Source organism: Callithrix jacchus, chromosome 4 (genome assembly GCF_049354715.1).
Source record: "Callithrix jacchus isolate 240 chromosome 4, calJac240_pri, whole genome shotgun sequence".
NCBI lineage: Eukaryota > Metazoa > Chordata > Mammalia > Primates > Cebidae > Callithrix > Callithrix jacchus.
In genome coordinates, this window is record NC_133505.1 from 144525426 (window position 1) to 144545975 (window position 20550).

The 20550-nt window shown below is 41.8% G+C and overlaps 1 long non-coding RNA gene across 1 annotated transcript in view; it reads right to left on the reverse strand.

Moving 5' to 3' along the window:
• LOC118152995 (uncharacterized) overlaps window positions 1-20550 on the reverse strand; it is a 65585-nt gene that overhangs the window by 16804 nt on the left and 28231 nt on the right. The window lies entirely within an intron of this gene.

The window sequence follows — 20550 nt, forward strand, 5'->3', positions numbered from 1 at the left end:
ATGACCTACATTTTGAAAAACACCACTCTAGAATAAGGAAAAAATCTCCTATCTTTAAGATAAGGTCAGGTTGTAAAAGATTGTTCCTGAGTCTATTCATTTGTAAGTAGAAAGCATGTGATTATTGTTGACTACATTGCAGAGGTTACAAGCTGATTTGCTGTGTGATAAACTTTTATACTTCAAAATCCTTTTCACTGTTTTTAGGTTCATTCCATTTGCATTTCCAACAGGCTTTCTCTCTCTCTGTCTCTCTCAATTTATTATATTATCTCACAATTGGTCATTGTTAACCTCTTCCTACCCACGGCTCTTGCCAGACTTCACTGGATTTATAGTGCTCATTAGCGCCTGCATGTCATCATGAATGTAGGAATGGGCAGGAAGCTAAGGGCCAATGGCTAAATGACCACCTGACTTTCACCAGCTGCCACCCTGCAGATTTGAAAGTGGAGATGCTTTTGTACTTTCAGCCTCTGCATGGTCTTTGTGGCCTTGCTGGTTTTTCCCCTCACTCCTCTTGGGGCCCCTTTGCATGGAGGGCTGTCATTAAGGAGTATAAACCTTGCCAGTGGGCAGCAGGTGCCAGGTCCTGCCACTAGTGTTGCTTCTCATTCTGTCCCAGAGGTTTTGTTGTGCCAGCCAAGGCCCTGAGGCCACTCTACTAAAATGGGAAAAATCCCCCCATCCTAGCCCTGCTCCCAACTCACTGAATAATTCCAAAGAAATACAACTCTGTGCTCCCAAGTGCTCAGTTATTTCATGGGGGATCAACCATCTAACAATGCTAATTCTTGAACAGAGCATATTGCAAGTTTAGATAATGTGCCCCCGTCACATCACATATTCATTACAAAGTTAGAACTTAAACTCAGGTTCCTGGGACCTTTTCCATAAGCTGTAATGACTCTTCACCTATTTCACAATATTGCTAAGGCTGGATCCTGTTCATCTTCAAATAAACTGGGATGAGTAAAGCTATTCACGAAATATTTACAATTTGCTGAAGATACTCAAGTCCTCAATTTGTTATAAATCTTAGCCAAGTTGTGATCTTTCTTTTCTCATAATTTTCTTGGCATTTTTTGCTAGCATCTTCTCCCCTACCACAGCCCCCCACCTCCACTATAGCTCACATTTGAAATGAGAAATATGAGCTTAGATCTCTCTGGTAGAACAACAGGAACTATCATTTTCCCTCTACACTCAAATTCTCACTTCTCACACTTTTAATCCTTCTAAAATTCAGCTCTGTGAGAATTGATGTATCCATTTAATGTGATTTGCTTTTTCATCCCCAAAAAAGCTGTTTAAATTGATGGTGCTTTGCAAAAACTTTGTAAATCTGAATAGCACTTTGTAAAATTCACATGTGTTTAAAATTTTAACTATATATGAACATCTCTTATGTCTTTATACTATATATGGGGCTGAAATACCTGAAATGACAAAATTTTTCATGTGTTTTTTAGTATTACAGGAATTACACTGGAAACAGTTTTTGTAACTTAATAGACATATTTTAGACAGAATTTCTCTGATGATCAAAGCTTTTGTCAAGACTGGCTGATAGCTGGACCTCACTCACTCTTACCTTCTTTTTTCTTTTCCTTGTTCTCACTTAAACATCTCAAATTCATCATAATTCTACATGAATGCTGTTAACTACTCAGCCTTCTGATCTATTGTTAAGTGTTTTCAGAAGCCAGAAGGTGTGCATATTCCTCTGTTGAGTCTGCAGTCAATGCTTTCTGAAAGCTGGCTGCTGTTTGGGGGAACAGTAGAAGTTAAGGGGTTTCCCTATAATTTGCACCCCTGACTGCTCCATTCAATTCTTTTGGAAAGCCCCTCTGAGGGAAGCATTTTAGACTTTAAAAACAAAGGTTTTTGTTTCTGCAGTGGTACAGAACCTTGACATTTCAAGACTGAAAGGAACAAAACGCAATAACCCAAGGAAAAACAATGATGAGAAAATATGTAAACCAAGTCTAGTATAAACAGAGACAGAAAAAATATTTTATTACAAAAATAAGGTTATTAAGGACAAGTAGGGTTGGGTTAAACATAAAAGTGGGAGATGTTTTAATAAAAAAAAAATACTTGGCAACATTTCCGAGACCAGCCTACATTAGCCAACAATTTATTTCTGGTTCTTTGAAGTTACTGCTTTAACTCAAGTAGAGTTTTTCCCATTAATGTCTAAAAATTATCTGTTAATAAGCCTAAAAAGTACTAAATAATGGAATCAAGTCATTATCTATTAAAATATTATCAATATTTATTCCCACTATTGTCAGAACTACAGGTCGTCTCTGTGAGATGAAGCATTTATGATTACGTTAGGTAATTTTTTGAAATGCTATATTTATTCAGCTGCAAGTAGCAGAGAAGCTAAACACAGTGGTTAGAATAAATATGAGTTTGCTTATTCTCTCACAACAGGAAGTTTCTTGGGTAGTTGCTGGAGTTGGTTCAGTTACCCAACCATGGTAGGACCAACATGTCTGTAATTCCCTAGCCTTGGCCTTTCTCTCATGATTACAAGATAGCTGCTGAAGCTCCAACTATCATGCCTGTGTCCACAAAAGGAAAGATATATGTCTTCTTTAATGATGAAAGCAAAGTTTTCAAAAACTCTTCAACAAATGTTTACTTCCATCTCATTGGAAAGAGTTGTGTCAATTAGCCACTCCAAGGAAGGATGGACTTTCAAATAAAGGAAATAGAGGGAGAAGGTTAAAAATGGTTGCTGAATCAGCCAACTCATAATGTCTGTCAGAGGTTTTTTCTGGATATTTCTGACACATGATATAATGTAAATAATTCTGGGAATAAATAGCTTTAATGATTCTGAGTCACCCAACTTCAAAACACCAATGTTACCCAGTTTTTTTATTTTACTGAAGATGAGAAATAAAACTAAATTTTAAAAGTGGCAGACAGAATAAGGGACCCCCAATTATGCCCACATCCTAATCCCTAAAACCCATGATCTTGATATGAAGATATGGGGAGCTGGTCCTGAATGCTCTGAGTGGACCCAATATCATTGCAAGTTTTCTTGGAAGAGAGAAGCAAGAATATCAAAGTCACAGAAGGAAATGTCCTGACAAAAGCGAGGTCAAAGAGAGGGAAAAAGGTTTGAAAACACTACGCTGCTGACTTTAAAGATGGAGAAAGGGGCCAGGAGCCAAGGATTCCTGCAGCCTCTAGAATCTAGAAAAGGTAAGGAACTAGAGTCTTCCCCAGAGCCTCCAACAGTAAAGTAGCCCCGTCTACTCCCTTGATTTCAGGACTTCTGGCCTCCAGAACTGCAAGGTAATAAATGTGTGCTGTTTATGATGAGTTTTACAACAGCAGTGGGAAACTAATACAGTCGTCCAGATCAGATTAGAATGAAAGCTTCAAACTGCTCTTGAAAAGTAAAAATTAATGCCTTCTAAGACTATGGCTATAAGCCTCACAAATTATTTCCTGTGGGCATGCAAAATAGCAATAACAATTGCTAACATATGTCGAATATTTACTATTTCCTGGAAAATATCAATTGCATTATAGGCATTTAATTCCATCCTTACAACAGCCCTATGAGATACATACTAATAGCATCACCCATTTTTCTCGGCACAGATGAGTAGACTATAAGAGGACAGGGACGTGAGGACTGGGAAGTGGCACATGGACAGCAGCAGCACCCATAGGCAGCAGGACTGGCATGGGTTGGCAGATGGTTGGTAAGGAGTATCTGTGATCAGTGGCACAGACTCACCTGGCTCCTTGGAAGCAGTTGACTGCCACACCAGTGACCTGGGAACCCAAGAGATTGTGTGAGGCACAAAGGGTCGCTTCAAGGACTCTCCTAACTGTTTTTGTAGACACTGGAAAGAACCTGACCAAGGGCTGGAATTGCATCTGAACCACTTAATGGAGTAATGAACTGTGCAGAGAGTTCTTTGTGTTTGTCCTGCCTTGGAGTAGACCAAGGCTGGTATTCACAGAGGCACGGTAAGTCTGATAAAGAAAACCTAAATAATTTCTCAATTGGAGAGGAAGATGCCAATGCAGTCAAATGACAGTTATTCCAGCCTCCCAAAAGTGATGTTTGAATCCTGATAAGTTAATACAAACAAACAGAAACGCATACAGCAGCCCTTGCTTTGCAGGGTTCAAATGTGTTTCAGTTAACACAGCACTGTGTAAAGCAAAGGCTGCCTATAGTACATTCTCAAAGGAGCAAAAGTAACGCAGAATATTACTCTGCAAGGATTCAAGTATCAAAAATACATTGTATGCTGCTATCTTCAATATGGTATTTATCAAAGATAAGTACTTTAACTGTGCACTGAAAAGATATACAATAAGTAAAAGCAGCTCTTTAAAACAATGTTATTTGTAAAGCAAGCTTCAAAACTCCCAGCTTACTATAATTTTATTTGGTATTTGGTTAAAAATGTTCCACAACTTATGGGAAAATATAAGTGTAAAAAAAGTGGTGGTTGCAATTATGAATAAGAATAGCTAAAGAATATCAGCCAGGCATAGTGGCTCACGCCTGTAATCCCAGCACTTTGGGAGGCCGAGACAGGCGGATCACGAGGTCAAGAGATCAAGACCATCCTGGCCAACATGGTGAGACCCTGTCTCTACTAAAAGTACAAAAAAATTTAGCTGGGCATGGTGGTACGCGCCTGTGGTCCCAGCTACTCGGGAGGCTGAAGTGGAAGAATCGCTTGAACCCAGGAGTTGGAGGTTGCAGTGAGCCGAGATTGCACCACTGCACTGCAGCATGGTGGCAGAGCAAGATTCCATCTCAAAAAAAAAAAAAAAGAATATCAATAACTTCATTTTAGTACATGTGCAATATAAGCATCAAAGTGAAAGTATATTAACCAAACAGCTTTATATTATCGGAATGAACATAATCTCAAAGGGACATTTAAGTTCACTGTTTAGCCTGCCTTACTGTGTTTTGTTTGTGTAAAAAAGGAAAAAGGCAAACCAAACAAAAAAATATCTCCCTTCAAAGTCCTTCCCTTTCTCTGTGTTTAAGTAGGATTAAGAACCATTCCAAAATCTTGTCGCTGAGCCATGTCAAAAAAAAAAAAAAAAAAAAAAAGAGGTCCTAAAATAACAACTGGTATGTCCCTTGAGGGAAGAATTCTAATGTCGTCAAGCTGATTTTTGGACACTGATGAAGGAAAAGAAAGTGTGTCTCATTCCCAGGAAAAAAAGGAGATACACGAACAAAGAAATGGCAGGATGAGCTGTGGAGGTTAAAAAAATAAATCGGATGAGGTGTCATGCAGGCTGCCTCCATGACTTAGGGAGGATTTTTGTAGATCTTCATATTTCAGACTCTTCTTACATCATTCTCCTTTGTCCTAAATGATGACAGTCCCGGCCGTTAACTTCCTGTAGACGTAAGGGTGGCCGAAAGGAATGAGGCATAACCGCCTCCGTATCCCTGTTTCCTCCCATTTCCACGTTTTATTCAGACTGTGGCCGTAGCTTCCAGGACCCGCCGCTATTTCTGGTGGTGCCTCAGACCTGGCACAATGGGTAGATGAGAAACAAAAGCTTTTCCACTTGACAGGTATCTTTGTCATTTCCAACTCTTGTCATCTCCGTTGTGTGGCTTCCAATTGTGCTTAGAAAGATCTCTCCTTCCTGCCCATTTTCAGAATTTCGCAGTGGCAGCCCTTTCTTGTTGTTGCTAAATTTAGCACAAGAACTTTAGGCACACATATGAAGAGATTAATAGGCTGTTAACAAAACCAAACGCATCAGAAGTGATTACCACGCAGCCACCAACACCGCCTAACGGTGTCTCTGTGAGCCTATTAAAACTGTTCCTAGCTCGTTCATTTTGTCAGCCTTTAACACAGAGTCACTGCTTGTGAGGATAACTGTGTACCACCCTGACTGTAGCCTCTGATAGAGTCACAAGTCATGATTTTTGCATATTCCAGTGAACAGCATTTAAAACGTTTGAATGTATCATTTTAACATCCAACTATGATCCTTACCTCTTACAGCCGATTAACCTGCTCTACCAATTAACCATTATCTAATGAGTTTAGTTCCATGTTCTCAATAATAAACATTACAAAAATAGTTTTAGCCGGGCATGGTGGCGCACACACACCTTGGGTCCCAGCTAGGCAGGAGGCTTCTGTGGAGGATTCCTTGAGCCCAGGACTTTGAGGTGGCAGTGAGCTGGGATCGTGCCACTGAACTCCAGCCTGAGCAAGAGCATGAGCTACTGTCTCTAAAAAATGGAATTAGATAAATAAGTAAATGAATAATAAATAAATGATTTTTGCCACCAAAAAATTTGGAAAATTGATTAAAATTTGGAGGCACACCTGTGAAGGAGTCTCAGCACATCTTTTACAAGGGGCGGCCCACCTCTTGAGAGTTACATAATAGTACTAAATTTCCCTATGCTTTTCCCAGCCTACTCCTATCTTCCATTAAGCCTAAATGTGAGGCAGAGGGAGATATAGCTCAAAACAAGCCATTTGCACATATGGTGCCCCCTTTCACGAATATTCATTACAGTTCCCTTGTGTACAATTCAGAGGGAAATTATTATTTCTACTCCCTTGCTTCACATTCAATGAAAAGGAAACAATCCATTGCTAGCTCAGAATTTGGCAGGAAGGCTTAGATGCCTTTCTTTTATTTTTGCAGTGATGGAGGACTCACTATGTGGCTCAGGCTGGTCTCAAACCCATAGCCTCAAATAATCCTCCTGTCTCAGCCTTCCCAAGTGCTGGGATTACAAGTATGAGCTACCATGTCCGACCCTTTTTTTTAAAAGATGGCTTTTTTTAAAAAAAGTTAATTGCATTGTTTATATTCGAGGTTTACAACATGATGCTATGGGATACACATAGACAGTAAGATGATCATGGTAGTGAAGCAAATTAACATACCCCAGTGAGGGACAGCAGTCCATATTCTTTCTTCCTTGCCTGTCTTTGTTCATTCTACAATAGTGGGACTCCAAGGCAAAACTAGCTTGAATTCACCTGTGATAGTGGTGCTTGGAGAGAAATTCTCTCGTGGTAATAAAGCTACACTGTATTAAACACCTATGTGACAGACAATGATCTAAGCTCTTTATACAAGTTAATTCATGGGAGCCTCACTACTCTACGAGGCAAAGAAGTATTATTATCTCCATATTAAAGACCCAGAAACTGAGACACAGAGAGGAGAGATCACCTGCCAAAAGAGTAAAGAAAAACCGGCAGCAGAAGGGATTATTACCAGGAGCCAGTCCTGACTGTTACTGGAACGGGGCAGGTACTCAAAGAACAGATCCAGTTGTAGGTGCAGAAGAGATCATTTTTCAGAGTAAGGACAACATGGGAAGAGGAAAGCCCAAGAATATTGAGGTCAGCAAACAGGAGCTCACTGCAGTAACGAAGAGTCTGTGAGGAAGTGATCCTCCAGGTCTGTGCAGGCAGGGGCCACCTGTGGATGTCGGGGGGCTCTTCTGCAGAGAGCAGGACCCAGTTGCGGGGTCAGGATCAGTTTCTGGGGATGGAATGTGAAAGCCCAACATGGACTCTAGTACTGAAAATAGCCTGGGTTGTCTGTGCAGCTACTAGAAGCGGAATTTGAAAATTGTAACCGAAAGAAACCAAGCCGTCAAAAACTGTAGTATCCGATGAGGACTGATCTAAGGAAGTGAGAGGCCAGTGATCCAATAGGAAAGGGAGGTCACGAGAGAGCAGCCCAGGAGATGTGCCAAATCTCATCTCCAGCAGGGTCCTAGCCACTGGGAGCCCAGCTGAGCTTCTGCCTTTGCTGGCCCAGTTGTGGTCAGGTGGCCCAGGTTCAGGCCAGGAGGGGAAGCAGCAGCAGCCAAGGCCGTCAGGAAACCAGAAACCTGAAAACTCCCCATGCCTTCCACATGACAAACACGACAGGACTGAAGTGTCCAACGCTAGTGTTTCCGCTCCCTCTCAAAGGATTGGTACCAATCCTTGCACTTTTAGGCCAGGAGAAAATAGATTTTGGACTCAAATAATGTTAATGCTCCATTATTTTTTAATGTGGAAAAATAAGAAACAGCCGAAGTCTGATGAGACGTCATCAAGAAGCAGCATTTGATGACAGTCTTCAGCCATCATGAACCACGTTTTCAGGGAGTACTCAGGATTGAAGGAAACGCACATCATGTCAGGGTATGATGAAAAGCAGGCTGACGTGCCAGAATGCACTCCGGATTTGCCGAGAGCAATTGTATTTTGGTACAATAAGGGAGTTGTACCGACAGAATACAGCCCTGTTTTATATAATTAATAAATTGCCTTCGTTCACACAATACCGATGGTACTGTTATACCCTAGGAATAGCCAAGATCTGTGAAATATAAAAGGGTCCTCACTTTCATAAAATTTAATTTCTGAAAGCCTGTCACCTGGTATATCTAGATACTTGAAAACTTAATCACGGCGATTTTTATCTTTTTTGGTTAGCCTTTTTTGGCAGCTTGGCTTACTTCTCCCCTTTTGGAACTAAATGAACATTGTGAAATTTAAAATTGCTATGTAGAAACTAAAATTGTTAATGTAAAATTTCTACACAGCGGATTCATACAGGACCTTTACCTTTAATAGATATGAACCTTCACCTTTAATAGATATGAATAGATTTAATAGTAGGTAAGTGTTTTTGTTGATTGTTTATCTGATCTAACTGCCTGTAGGGAAAAGAAAAACCTCTCTGAGCATCATTTAATTGTTTGGAAGGTTTGAATGGTGCAGACTTCCTATTAGTATAGACCGATAACCAATCAAGTATAGGTAAATTTTAAGTGGTCGAGATTTCTTTGAAACCATAAAGAAAAGGCAAGGAACCGCTTGAACTTCTGTTTTGTTTTGCATAATATCCTTTGCAAGTACCTTATGCATGAAATTAAATCGCTTGGGCTACAAACACTAAAGAATCACTTTAGCAGTCCTCAGACATTTGGTGGGGAGAAGGGGGTGCTGTTGATGATAGAGAGCTACTCTCTGATTTTCTTAAAGTCTAGTGGAGGGGATAGGAGTGGTGTGGCTTAAAGAGAAGAATGGACTTCCATGAGAGAGTGCAGATAACCCAGCTGACCCCCTTCCCCACATTGCTGGGAAGAGGCAGGGCCAGAGCTGCCAGGCCCCAGCACCACAGGAAACCTCGAAGAGGCAGGGCAGGCTGAGGGGTGAGCAGGGTGGGGAGGGCATGGGGTGCACAGGATCCTCAGGGTGACCAGGGAAGGTAATGTGTGAGCTGGTGCCAAGAAGCTGAGGATAAAGAAGGAAGAAGAAAGGAGAAGAGACTGGGTCAGCTGTAGGAAGAGACAAGGAAGAGACAAGGAAGCTGGAGGAAGGGGCTCCTGGGCAGCCCTTGGTATACCCTCCTAGTTTCATTCCACACCTTAATGGGTAAGTCTTAGTTCTAACACAGTCCCTCTTCTGTGATCTCTTCCCTAAGAGATACAAGAGCTAATTCAGGCACCATCAGACAGCCAGGAGCTTGGGCTTCTGGGCGTCATCCACACACCCCAGACAGGGATGGGGAGGTTGAGAAGATGCTGGGGACTTTGTGGGTGCCTGAGGGCAAGGTATAGGGAGGGAGGAGGTCTATTGGTGGAGTCTACACTATTCCTCACTGCTTCAGGGTAATTCTCACCAGTGTCCAGATTTGCCCCATCAAGTAAAGATATAAAAATATAGCTAGTGCATGAGATCCTCCTCAGGAATACTTGCCCTCAGTCCAGTCAACCCCATGTTCACTCCATCTTCTGATTCACCACAAGCTCTTCCCTCACTCCCATGATCGTCTTTTTCTTCTTGAGACAGTCTTGCTCTGTCACCAGGCTGGAGTGCAGTGGTGCGACATCGGCTCACTGCAACCTTTGCCTGTGGGTTCAAGTGATTCTCCGGCCTCAGCCTCCTGAGTAGCTGGAACTACAGGCGCATGCCACCATGCCCAGCTAATTTTTGTAATTTTTAGTAGAGATGGGGTTTCACCATGTTGGACAAGATGGTCTTGATCTGTTGACCTAATGATCTGCCCACCTCAGCCTCCCATAGTGCTAGAATTACAGGCATGAGCCACTGTGCCCAGCCGATTGTCTTTAAGATGTTCAGGAGGACATCACTCACGGCTACAGTAGTTCTAAATACAAAATTTCTTTCTGACTTATACTTCCAACTCCCCTCATTACCCACACCAACTTTCGAAAAGGATATGAGGTCTATAAGTTGATTTTCTATATAAATTGAAATAGAAAATGAAAAGCTATGTGGAGAAAAGAGGAAGGAAATATACCAGTGGGTATAATTACTGTCACAGAGTAAGTCACAAAGAAATTGACTGAGGAAGTTGAAACTACTAAACATTCTGTCTGTATGTACTAACATCTCTGAGAAAATTCATTTCAATAGCACTAATTAACACCAATATCATTGTATTCAAGTAAAATGCTGTAGCTATGAAGCAAATACTCTTAAAGATTAGAAAACAGGTTTATGTCGATATCAGCAGAAAAGACACTGATATCAATAGCTGTACGGAGGCAATCACTTGGCAAAAGTCAAATGTGGAAGACAAAAACAAGGATGCTTAACCACACACGTGGAACCTGAAAATCAAGCAAAGTGAAGCAGGTTGAATCACAGAAGAAAGCATGCGTTTTAAAATCAGGCAAACCTTCCGAATTCAACTCAGCTTCCCACCCACTAGCTATGTCACATGACCTCTCTGTGCTTCAACTTATTCATAACCAAAACTTGGAAAGTTTGTTGTAAGAAATAGCAATAGGCATCTAATGAATCTACTACAGTGCCTGGCACACAGGAGGCACTCAGTAATTGGTGTTTATTAATAAAGCCCCTATAATGATTCAGGCACTATTCTAGATGGCAAAGTTAATGAATGAAAGAAATCTTTGTCTTAATGAGGTTTATGCTGTGATGGGAGCAAATAGCCAACAAGTAAGCAGAGAGAGAAGAAAGGGTGGGAGAGAGGAAAGAAGAAAAGGAGGGAGAGAAGAGAGATCTGAAAGTGATATTCTATAACAAAACTGCCAGAGAAATAGGGTAAAGAGTATCTTGGGGCATGGGCTAGCTCCTCTAGCTAAGCAGCTGGAGAAGGCCTCTCTGAGGAGGTGACATTTTGTCTGAGTGCTGATTGATGGAAAGGAAGTCAGAGTTGGTTAAGATCTTTTAAACAAGCATTCCAACCAGAGGGAATATTGTCCCAAGGCAAAGAGCAAAGGCCTTGGGACAGTTCCAGAGAGAAATATTATAAGTGACACGTTATGAGTGGCAGAGGAGGATACAGGTTAAGTCCTAGGTGTTGGTGGCTTCAACTCAAGTAAGCCCTTGAGGGCCCTCATTGAGCTTTAATTACAATGGGAAACAATGGGGAGGGGGGTTAAGTAGGGGAGAGATATGATCAAATGTAATCTTCAGAAAGACTATTCTGTGTGTTGTATGAAGAATGAAGGGGAGCGTTCATAGGTGGAGAAAGGGTGGAAGCAGGAGGGCTGAATAGGAGACTGTGGGAGTTGTTTAGGTGAAAGCCTGCTCGGTGAGCCTCAGTGATGGAGCAGGTGAGATGTGGTTGGATTGGGGATATATTTTGGAGCTAGAGAAGACAGGAATTCCCAGAGAATTAGATGTGAGAGAAGAAAGAGATCTTAGATGATTCCCAGATGTTAGACCGGAGCCACAGGCTGATAGGTAAGGTAATGCCATTTGCTAAGATAAGGAAGAGCAGTGGAGAGATGGTTTGGGATTGATTGGGTAAAGATGATCAAATAAGACGTATCAAGTAGACAGTTAGACATAAACAGTCTGGAGATCAGGACCACAACTGGGAGATAGTATTTGTATAAAGTGTAATGCAAACTTGCATTATACAAAATATCCAGTTCAGTTTTACCAAATCGAAAAGAAAAAGCTTAACACATTTAGAAGGTGATGTTCACTATTTTTTATGGAATTAGATATTCTTGAAAACTTCTCTTTAAATAACTGTTAAGTTACCTCTATCAACACACAAAAGTTGACTCAGGTTAAAAAAAAAAGTTCTTAATTTCTCTATAGGCACCAAAACCTGCTAGAAGCAAGTAATGCCTCAGTGTAGTGGCTCCATTGTAGCTCACTACAACCTCAAGTGATCCTATTGACTCAGTCTCCCAAGTAGCTGGAACTATAGGCATGTACCACCACACCTAGCTAAAACAAAATTCTTATAAAACATCATTGATTCTAGATAAATGTTCTGTGTCACTGATTCATAGCTTCTGATGGATGTAGTTAAAATTCTTCCTTTGGTGAGGGAAAAAGGAAGAGAGGTTTCCTCAGAGTAGTATTTTTCTCAATATTCTAGCAATGTCCAAGATGGCCTGCATTAATTATGATAAACTGATTTTGTTTGGATTCTTCTGTTCTGAGCACCTGGTAGGGTGCTCAGGCTAACCTGTTCCCAAGATCTCAGAGATGTGATGTCAGGTGAGTAGTCCAAATGCCACATACCAAAGCTCTCACTGAAATGCTCATGGAGCAATGACTAGAGAGCTTAACTGCTTCTACTCTAATACCCAATTAGACCTATCTTGAGAAATTGACTATTGTTGAGTGCCAATTACAGGTATATTACAGGTATTTAGTATTCATTAAATACCTCCTGCAGGTCAGGCTTATACATGATCTCGTTTTAACCATCAAAACAAATTTGCAAATTTTTTATTTTAGAGGTAAGAAAACTAAAGATCAACAAGATTATTACTTGCTCAGAGGGAGAATATGGGTTTATTCACAGTTGTGTCTAGATCTAATTGTAATTCTCTGCCTAGTTTATTTTATTGTGCTACCAGTAAAAATAAACATCGCTGAAAATTAACATTGATAATAGAGATAGCTGAAGATGTAGGGGAGTTGTTACAATGACTGTAACTTACTTTCACATGGTTCTGCAAACACATAGAGCTGATACTCATTATTTGCAGTAGTCACATTCTTTTTCTTTTGTATTTTTTTTTAGATCGGGTTTTGCTCTTGTTGCCCAGGCTGGAGTGCAATGGCACTATCTCAGCTCACCACAACCTCCACCTCCTGGGTCCAAGTGATTCTCCTGCCTCAGCCTCCCCAGTAGCTGGGATTACAGGTATGCACCACCATGCCTGGCTAATATATGTATTTTTAATAGAGATGGGGTTTCTCCATATTGGTCAGGCTGGTCTCGAACTCCTGACCTCAGATGATCCTCCCACCTCAGCATCCCAAAGTGCTGGGATCATAGGTGTGAGCCACTGCACCTGATCTGCAGTAGTCACGTTCTATACAGTCTCCGTGAATACTGCATTAGCAAATACTGAGCGACTGGTCCCAGGAGAAAAACAGGGTTAGGTTCTTATGAGCCCCTGGTCACAACGTTTCTGTCAGTGAATTCATTTGTCTGTAACCTTGTTTTATGTGCATTTCTATTTAAAGCCATCTTATTTAATATATATTTTTGATTCATTAATGTTGAACTCATGGTAAACAACACTGTAACTCATGCCTGAATTAAACTTCTTGAACACAGATATTTTGTTAGGCACATCACAGCCTTTTTGAGCTTAGGATCACTAGACAGCACTTCAGCACTATGCTCAGGGACCATTTTAAATAGTGAAATCACCCACAGGGGGAAAAAAGCAAAAAAAAAAAAATGTGGCACTGAATAAACTGTGGAAAGGACACTTGCTGAGTTTTGAGGGGTTGAGAGGAGATGCAGGATGCATGATCCCTGCCATCAGGGAGCTTCTAGTGTATTACAGGAGGCAAAATTAACACAATAAAATACCTGCAAGACAATATGATTGTGTGAATGGGGTGAGGAGAATGTTTTATATTAAACTATACGTCTTGGTGGCTTTTGTCTTTCCTTTTTCCAGATTTCTCAAGCACCAATGGTACTTTGCATATGAGCTTCTTTCAGGATAGGGCAGATCAGCCTAAAACAAAGAAGTTCATTAAAAATGTGACTGGATTTCTTAAATGCAGAGTAAAAAACTATAATCTGAAAACCAAAGGGTTGTTTATTTGTGAGAACCAGCCTTTGTTCTGTGAACTAAATTGGTTTCATGAAATTCTGAAAGCTGAGATTAATAACATCGGATTATACAATTTATAATTCAAGTTTTGTGGATTGGACACTGAGCAGTAACCTCTACAGAAGAGTGAAGAGCGCCAGTTGATATATCTGCCTTCCTACCCACAATGGAAAAGAGAATTTCCCAGTGAACAAGAAGAGGAAATTCAGAGGGAAAAAAGTAGAGTTCTTAATAAGAATAAGATAGCTAGTAACAAAATCTGATCCCTCCTGTGGTCAGGCCTAGGGTGGAGTATGGGAAAGGAAGTCAGAAGTCTTTACTTAATAGTACTTTCCATGGCAGACCCCAAGAGGAGATAGCCAGTATCTTAGTTGCCTCAGGTGCCATAATGAAATACCATGAACTGGAGGCTTAAACAACAAACGTGCATTTCTCATAGTTCTGGAGGCTGGGAAGTCCAAGATTAAGGTGCCAGCAGATTCGGTGTCTAGTAAGGGCCCACTTTCTGGCTCATAGGCGGTGCATTCTCATGGTGTCCTCACATGGTGGGGAGAAGAAGCAAACTTTCTCAAGATTATTCTAAGCACATTAATCCCATTTATAAGGACTCCATTTTCATGACCTCATCTAATTCTACTTACCTCCCAAATACCCCACCTCCTAATACTATCACATTATAAGGTAGGGTTCAACATATAACTGTTGGGAGACACAAGCATTCCATTTCGAACAGAGGTTTATAGAAAAACATTTATTTTGAATGGCATTTGAATAACATGGCTCTTTGACTATGAATCAGCAATGAGGGAGGTGGTGATGCAGCCAGGCCTTAGCACAGCCTGGCAGAGTCAGGTACATCATAGAATACTGAAGATAGGCAACAGAGAGTTTTCAGTCCTCAAGGAGGGTTATAGGAGTGGGTGGCTCACAGCGGGTCTGGGGAAGAGCAGGAGGACAGTGACATGTGAACTTCACTGTTGATCAGAGCAAGGCAGGGACTAGGGTCAGCAGCAGCAGCAGCTACCAGAACACCATGTCAAAGACCAGACAGGATGGTGACCCCTTGTGGGTGCCAGCCACAATTCCCTAAGGACCACAGCATGATGACAGTGGCCATCAATGGCAGAGGACTATATGACAACCCAGGTTACTCCTAAACTCCCTGGATCATAAGGTCATTCTCGGGAAGATGGAAGTGAGAACTCTGAATTCTTACTAGAAGAGGCAGCATTTTAAACCAGAAGTAGCGTTATCTGCTTTTTAGTTTTGTTTTCTTTTGCTATTGTTTGGACCCAGGCAGTCTCCCTCTGTCACACAGGCTTGAGTGCGATGGTGTGATTTTGGCTCACTGCAATCTCTGCTTCCTGGGCTCAAGTGATCCTCCTGCCTCAGCCTCCCAAGTAGCTGAGACGACACAGATGAGCCACCATGCCCAACTAATTTTTGTATTTTTTGTAGAGATGATGTCTCTCTATGTTGCCCAGGCTGGTCTCAAGCTTCTGAGCTCAAGCCTCCTGCCTTGATCTCCCAAAGTGCTGGGATTATAGGCATGAGCCACCGTGCCCAGCCCAGAAGTAGAGTTGTCTTAAAATAGAAAAATTAAAAGCTTTAGCCTATCAGTAAAAATGGAGTCTACAACTGGAGCGGAGCTGAGTTCAATTACAGAAAAATGTTAAATGTTACGTGTTTTCACATGGGGCTGTGACTAAAACTTTTGAACTTGCTCCATGTGCTACACTGTGGTGCACCACTCAAAAGCCCCAGAGCATTGCAAAGTTGAGGGAAAAGAGTGAAGCCAGGAATGGACAGGGATGGTTGGGCTGGGCCCAACAAGAGGTGAGGAGGGCAAGGCCCTGGATCAGGGCAATGACTGAGTTGCATTAGCAGGAACTTACTGGGAGAGACAGACAGCTGGGAGTCCCAGGGTGCAGCTGTGAAGTATGAAACCACCTGCCCTGGGAATTGTAAGCACTGTAGCAGAAAAGCTAGCAGAAAGGGTCTGAGCCCACCACTTTCCAACAACACCCTCAGTTAAATGGACTGAGGGTGTTCTACACACCGGACTCAGGCAGACCCATCAACAGCTCTTCCCAGGGAATTTGGAATTGGGACACAGAGGCTCTGGTTCGTCAACTCTCAAAGCTTAGCGTACCCAAGACCCATGTAAGAGTCCATGCTCCACCACTGTATCTTCAAGATTGGAGCTGAAGGATCTTTGATTTTCAAAATCTTTGCTCTTGAATATGTGTCTGGTGTAGCAGGTTTAGAGCTCAGGAGCCTGTATTTCGACTTGTATCCCTGGTGAATGTAAAACAGGAAGGGTATGAATCACCATTTGAGAAACAGGCTTGTGGACTGGGGGTTCCCTAGAGCTAAGGTGGACATTTTTGGTCCTATAACTGGTGATGCAGAAGAAAGAAGCCTGGAGAGAGAGAAGTGTACAGCAGACACACAGAGAGAAGTGGTGAGGTCTCAGGGGCTGGGCTCCCCAGTCACACTTGACAAGCCCTTCTCCTTTGCCTCTCACTCTGGTGATTAGATCAGATTAGAAATTCTAAGCATCTTTTAGTCTCTTGTGAAGCCAAGAGGTCACGTGACATATTTTTGGCCAATGAGAAGTATGTGGAAGTCAGCTTTGTTGAGAGAGGGCATTTTGGGAAAGCATTTGCTTTCCTGTTGGAAGGGTAGATATGTGGGCAGCTGCCCATTTCTATCCTGCCTGCATGAAGCTTAGAGCTGCAGAAATCATCTTTAATCCACGAAGTATTAAGTGCAAAGAGCCAACACATCACGGCTGCAGAGTGAGAAGAAGGGCCTCAAGCGACAGACCCAGTGCCCCCACTCTTGCCTCTGGCATATGTGTAGATTATGCTTAAATCTTCAGTGACTTATAAGAAGAGAGTTTATATACATTTTAAAAATATGTGTAATCATGAGCAAGAGAACAAAATTGTGGGTGAGCACATTCTAGCAGGATGATTAGGTAGAAAGAGCTATGTGCAAAGGGACCTGTACAATAACCAGTACAAAAGCAATCCCAGCAGAGACATTTTAAGAAAATGAATTAGAGGCCAGGCGCTGTGGCTCATGCCTGTAATCCCAGCTCTTAGGGAGGCAGAGGCAAGAGGATACCTTGAGCCCAGGAGTTCGAGACCTGCCTGGGCAACAGAGCGAGACCCTGATCTCCACAAAAACAACAACAACAACAACAACAAAAGACAAAAAAAAAAAGAAAAGAAAAAGAAACTGAATTAGAGAGCTAATTGCCCAGCTAAGAAACTGAATCCTCTAGATTTTCCTACAGGTTATAATGAAGTCCCAGCAGCTACAATTATCCTATATTACATGTCACTGTGATATAGGTATAGGCCAAACCAACTTAAAGACCCCTAATTACAAAAAACAGAAAGTCAATAGGAAAGGCAGTTAAAAATCCTGTGAGAAAACCAGAGAAGATGATCACAGAAGGACCTCAGCCCATGATCAGCAGCTCACGTTTGCATCACCTTAGCCTGGGCAACCAGACCTCAGGTTCCAGCTGAGCTAACTGGTCAACAAATGCAGAATGTGTAACCTTACATCCTGATTGGAAAGGCTTTTATACACAGGATGGTACAATTACTAAAATCTTACGAAGGAGATTGTTAAAACCTAGGAAAATAGAAAATATGATTAAGAAACGGGCCAAACACAGTGGCTCACACCTGTAATCCCAACACTTTGGGAGACCCAGGCAGGTAGATTGCTTGAGCGCAGGAGTTTGAGACCAGCCTGGGCAACATGGTGAGACGTCATCTCTAGAAAATATTAAAAAGTTAGCCAGGTGGGGTGGCACCTGTCTGTGGTCCCAGCTTACCCAGGAGGCTCAGATGGGAGGATCACTTGAGCTTAGGAGGTCCAGGCTGCAGTGAGCCACAATCATGCCACTGCACTCCAGCTGAGGCAACAGAGCAAGACCTTGTCTCAAAAAAACAAAAACAAAACCAAACAAACAAACAAAAAAACAGATTAAGAAACAAAGTCAAATCCATCACAATTTAAAAAAATGTTTTGATAGAGATGGGGTCTCACTATGTTACTCAGGCTGGTCTTGTACTCCTGGGCTCCAGTGATCCTCCTGCCTCAGCCTCTGAAAGTACTGGAATTACAGGTGTGAGCCACCAGGCCTGGCCCGTCACACCCTCTTAACCAGAAATGTTGTGAAGACATGTAAACAGTTTTGTAACCACAGTGACATTTCATGCTGTTTTGACTGCTGCTTAAGGTATTAGAGAGTTTATTAGTTTCCTACGTCTGCTGTAACAGTGACCACAAACTTGGTAGCTTAAGACAACAGAAATTTATTCCCTCACAGTTCTGGAGAAGGAACGAGTCTGAAATCAAGGATGTGCTGCCTTCAAAAGCTCTGGGAAAGAATTCACCCCTTTCCAGGGATAACGGCATTTCTTGACCTTTGGCCTCATCCCTCTGATCTTTGTCTCTGTGGTCATTTGGGCTCCTCATCTTCTGTGCATCCGTCTAGTCTCCCTCCGTCTCCTCCCATGAGGAGACTTGTAATTGCAATTAAGGTCCACTCAGATAATCCAGGGTAATCTCCCCAGGTCCACATCCTTAATCATACCAGCAAGGACCCTTTTTCCTCATTAGGTAACATTTATAGATCCTAGGAATTAGGATCTGGTATCCTTCAGTGGCCACACATCAGCTTCCTATAGGAGAGTGCCTAAGAAACTGATTTACTTGACTTGTGATTTAATTTCCTATTTAAATGTGCTTGCTTACATTTATAATCAATGTAAGTACATTTAGGGAATTATTATTATTTAGACAAGCAGTATGTGAATTTTTAAAGGAAGTTTGTTTTTAAAATGATTTTTTAAATAAATTCACAAGATTACTAAATTACACTTCTAAACAAAGTACAAATGGCAGTGAATGTTCTTTTCCACACAAAATCTCTTGGAACCCTAATGAATCTATAACATATTTCACTTGATGGCTTCCTTCACTTGCTCTTGTGCGTGTGTTGGGGGGGGGGGCTTGTTCCAGTGATCCCCAGTAGAATGTTTCTGATTTCTACTCTAAAAGATGAGGATGAAATTGGACGCTTGCAAAAGGCAAACTTATATATGAGTTCACCCACCTACTTATTCCATTACTGACGAGAGTTAGGATGAGAGGATGCGCAATGAACCGGCACTCAACACCCTGGACCACCCACAGCCCATGGCAACTGCACACAAACAGCCTGGGCAGGACTTCAGAGCTCACAGGTTAACTGCTGTTTGCCTCATAATGACTCTCGTGTCTTGTGCTGGTGGATTTGGGTTCCTTTAGCAATGGGTCATAGGGCTGCTATGGAATGCTTTGTTTTGTTTCTTTACCCTGACCAGGCTAAATGTGTCCTAGGTTTTAAAGCTCCTTTTTGAAGAGAGATGTCTGCTGAGATGCGTTTTTACAATGCACTCTATTCCATGAGACACTAACAGAGTTCAAGTGTTGCTCATCATCATCCAGTTGAACACCAGGACAAGGAACATCTGGAAAACAGTTTTACTCCAGGGCTTCTGCTCCTCCCATCAACATATTCCCTTCCTAAGGTCATTCCTTTCCTGGCCACTGGTACTTCTTTTCCTCCAAAAATCTCCCACCCGTCTCCTGAAAGATTTCTGCATGCCCGAGCAGATGATGACCCACCCCACTTCGCAGGATTTGCATAAATTACATGATGTGGGGCTCTCTAGTAAAGTGGCCATTGGTCAAGTCTCAGAGGCCCTTCAAATGTCTTTCATCTCCCCAGCATGCCATACTTTCGGTTATCTTGTGTCTGCAGAAACCACTTCCACCACTGAAAGAGATGTTTCCTCTGGTCCTCTTTCAATTTCCTCTGTGGTCAAAATGTTGGACCAGGGCCGTATTTCATGCTGCTCTTCTTTCCTTTCTGAGATCTAGTCTACTGAACACAATGCCCAGGCCATTCATTCGTTCATAGCCATTTATTCTATAGGTTATTGTAAGCACTACAGCATATTACTAATTATACTATGCATATGTAGTTTCAACCTTCAGGATATGTGACAAATAAAAACTCAGTCACCTTCCTTAACAGGTAATCCGTTCCACATGTCTGGCCCTGTTTTCTGAAATTTAGGAAATTAGAGGGAGCTAGCTTAAGTAACTTTACTTGGCTCACAAAGAGGCATCATGTGTCAGAGAAGAAGTATGCTCTTCTATGATGATTAGATCAAGTATAAATCATTTCAAACTAGAAACGGTTGAATAAAGCTAAACTAGTATAATTTTTGAGTCATTAAAATAACATTTTCTGAATGCTTTGCGAGTTTCTTTGGATGCCTTCCACTAGACTGTCAATGAGCTCCAATCCCATGAAGCCTTTGAGAAGAAATGAAGACTAGAAGACTACAGGCACCTGGAATTTTTTTTTTTTC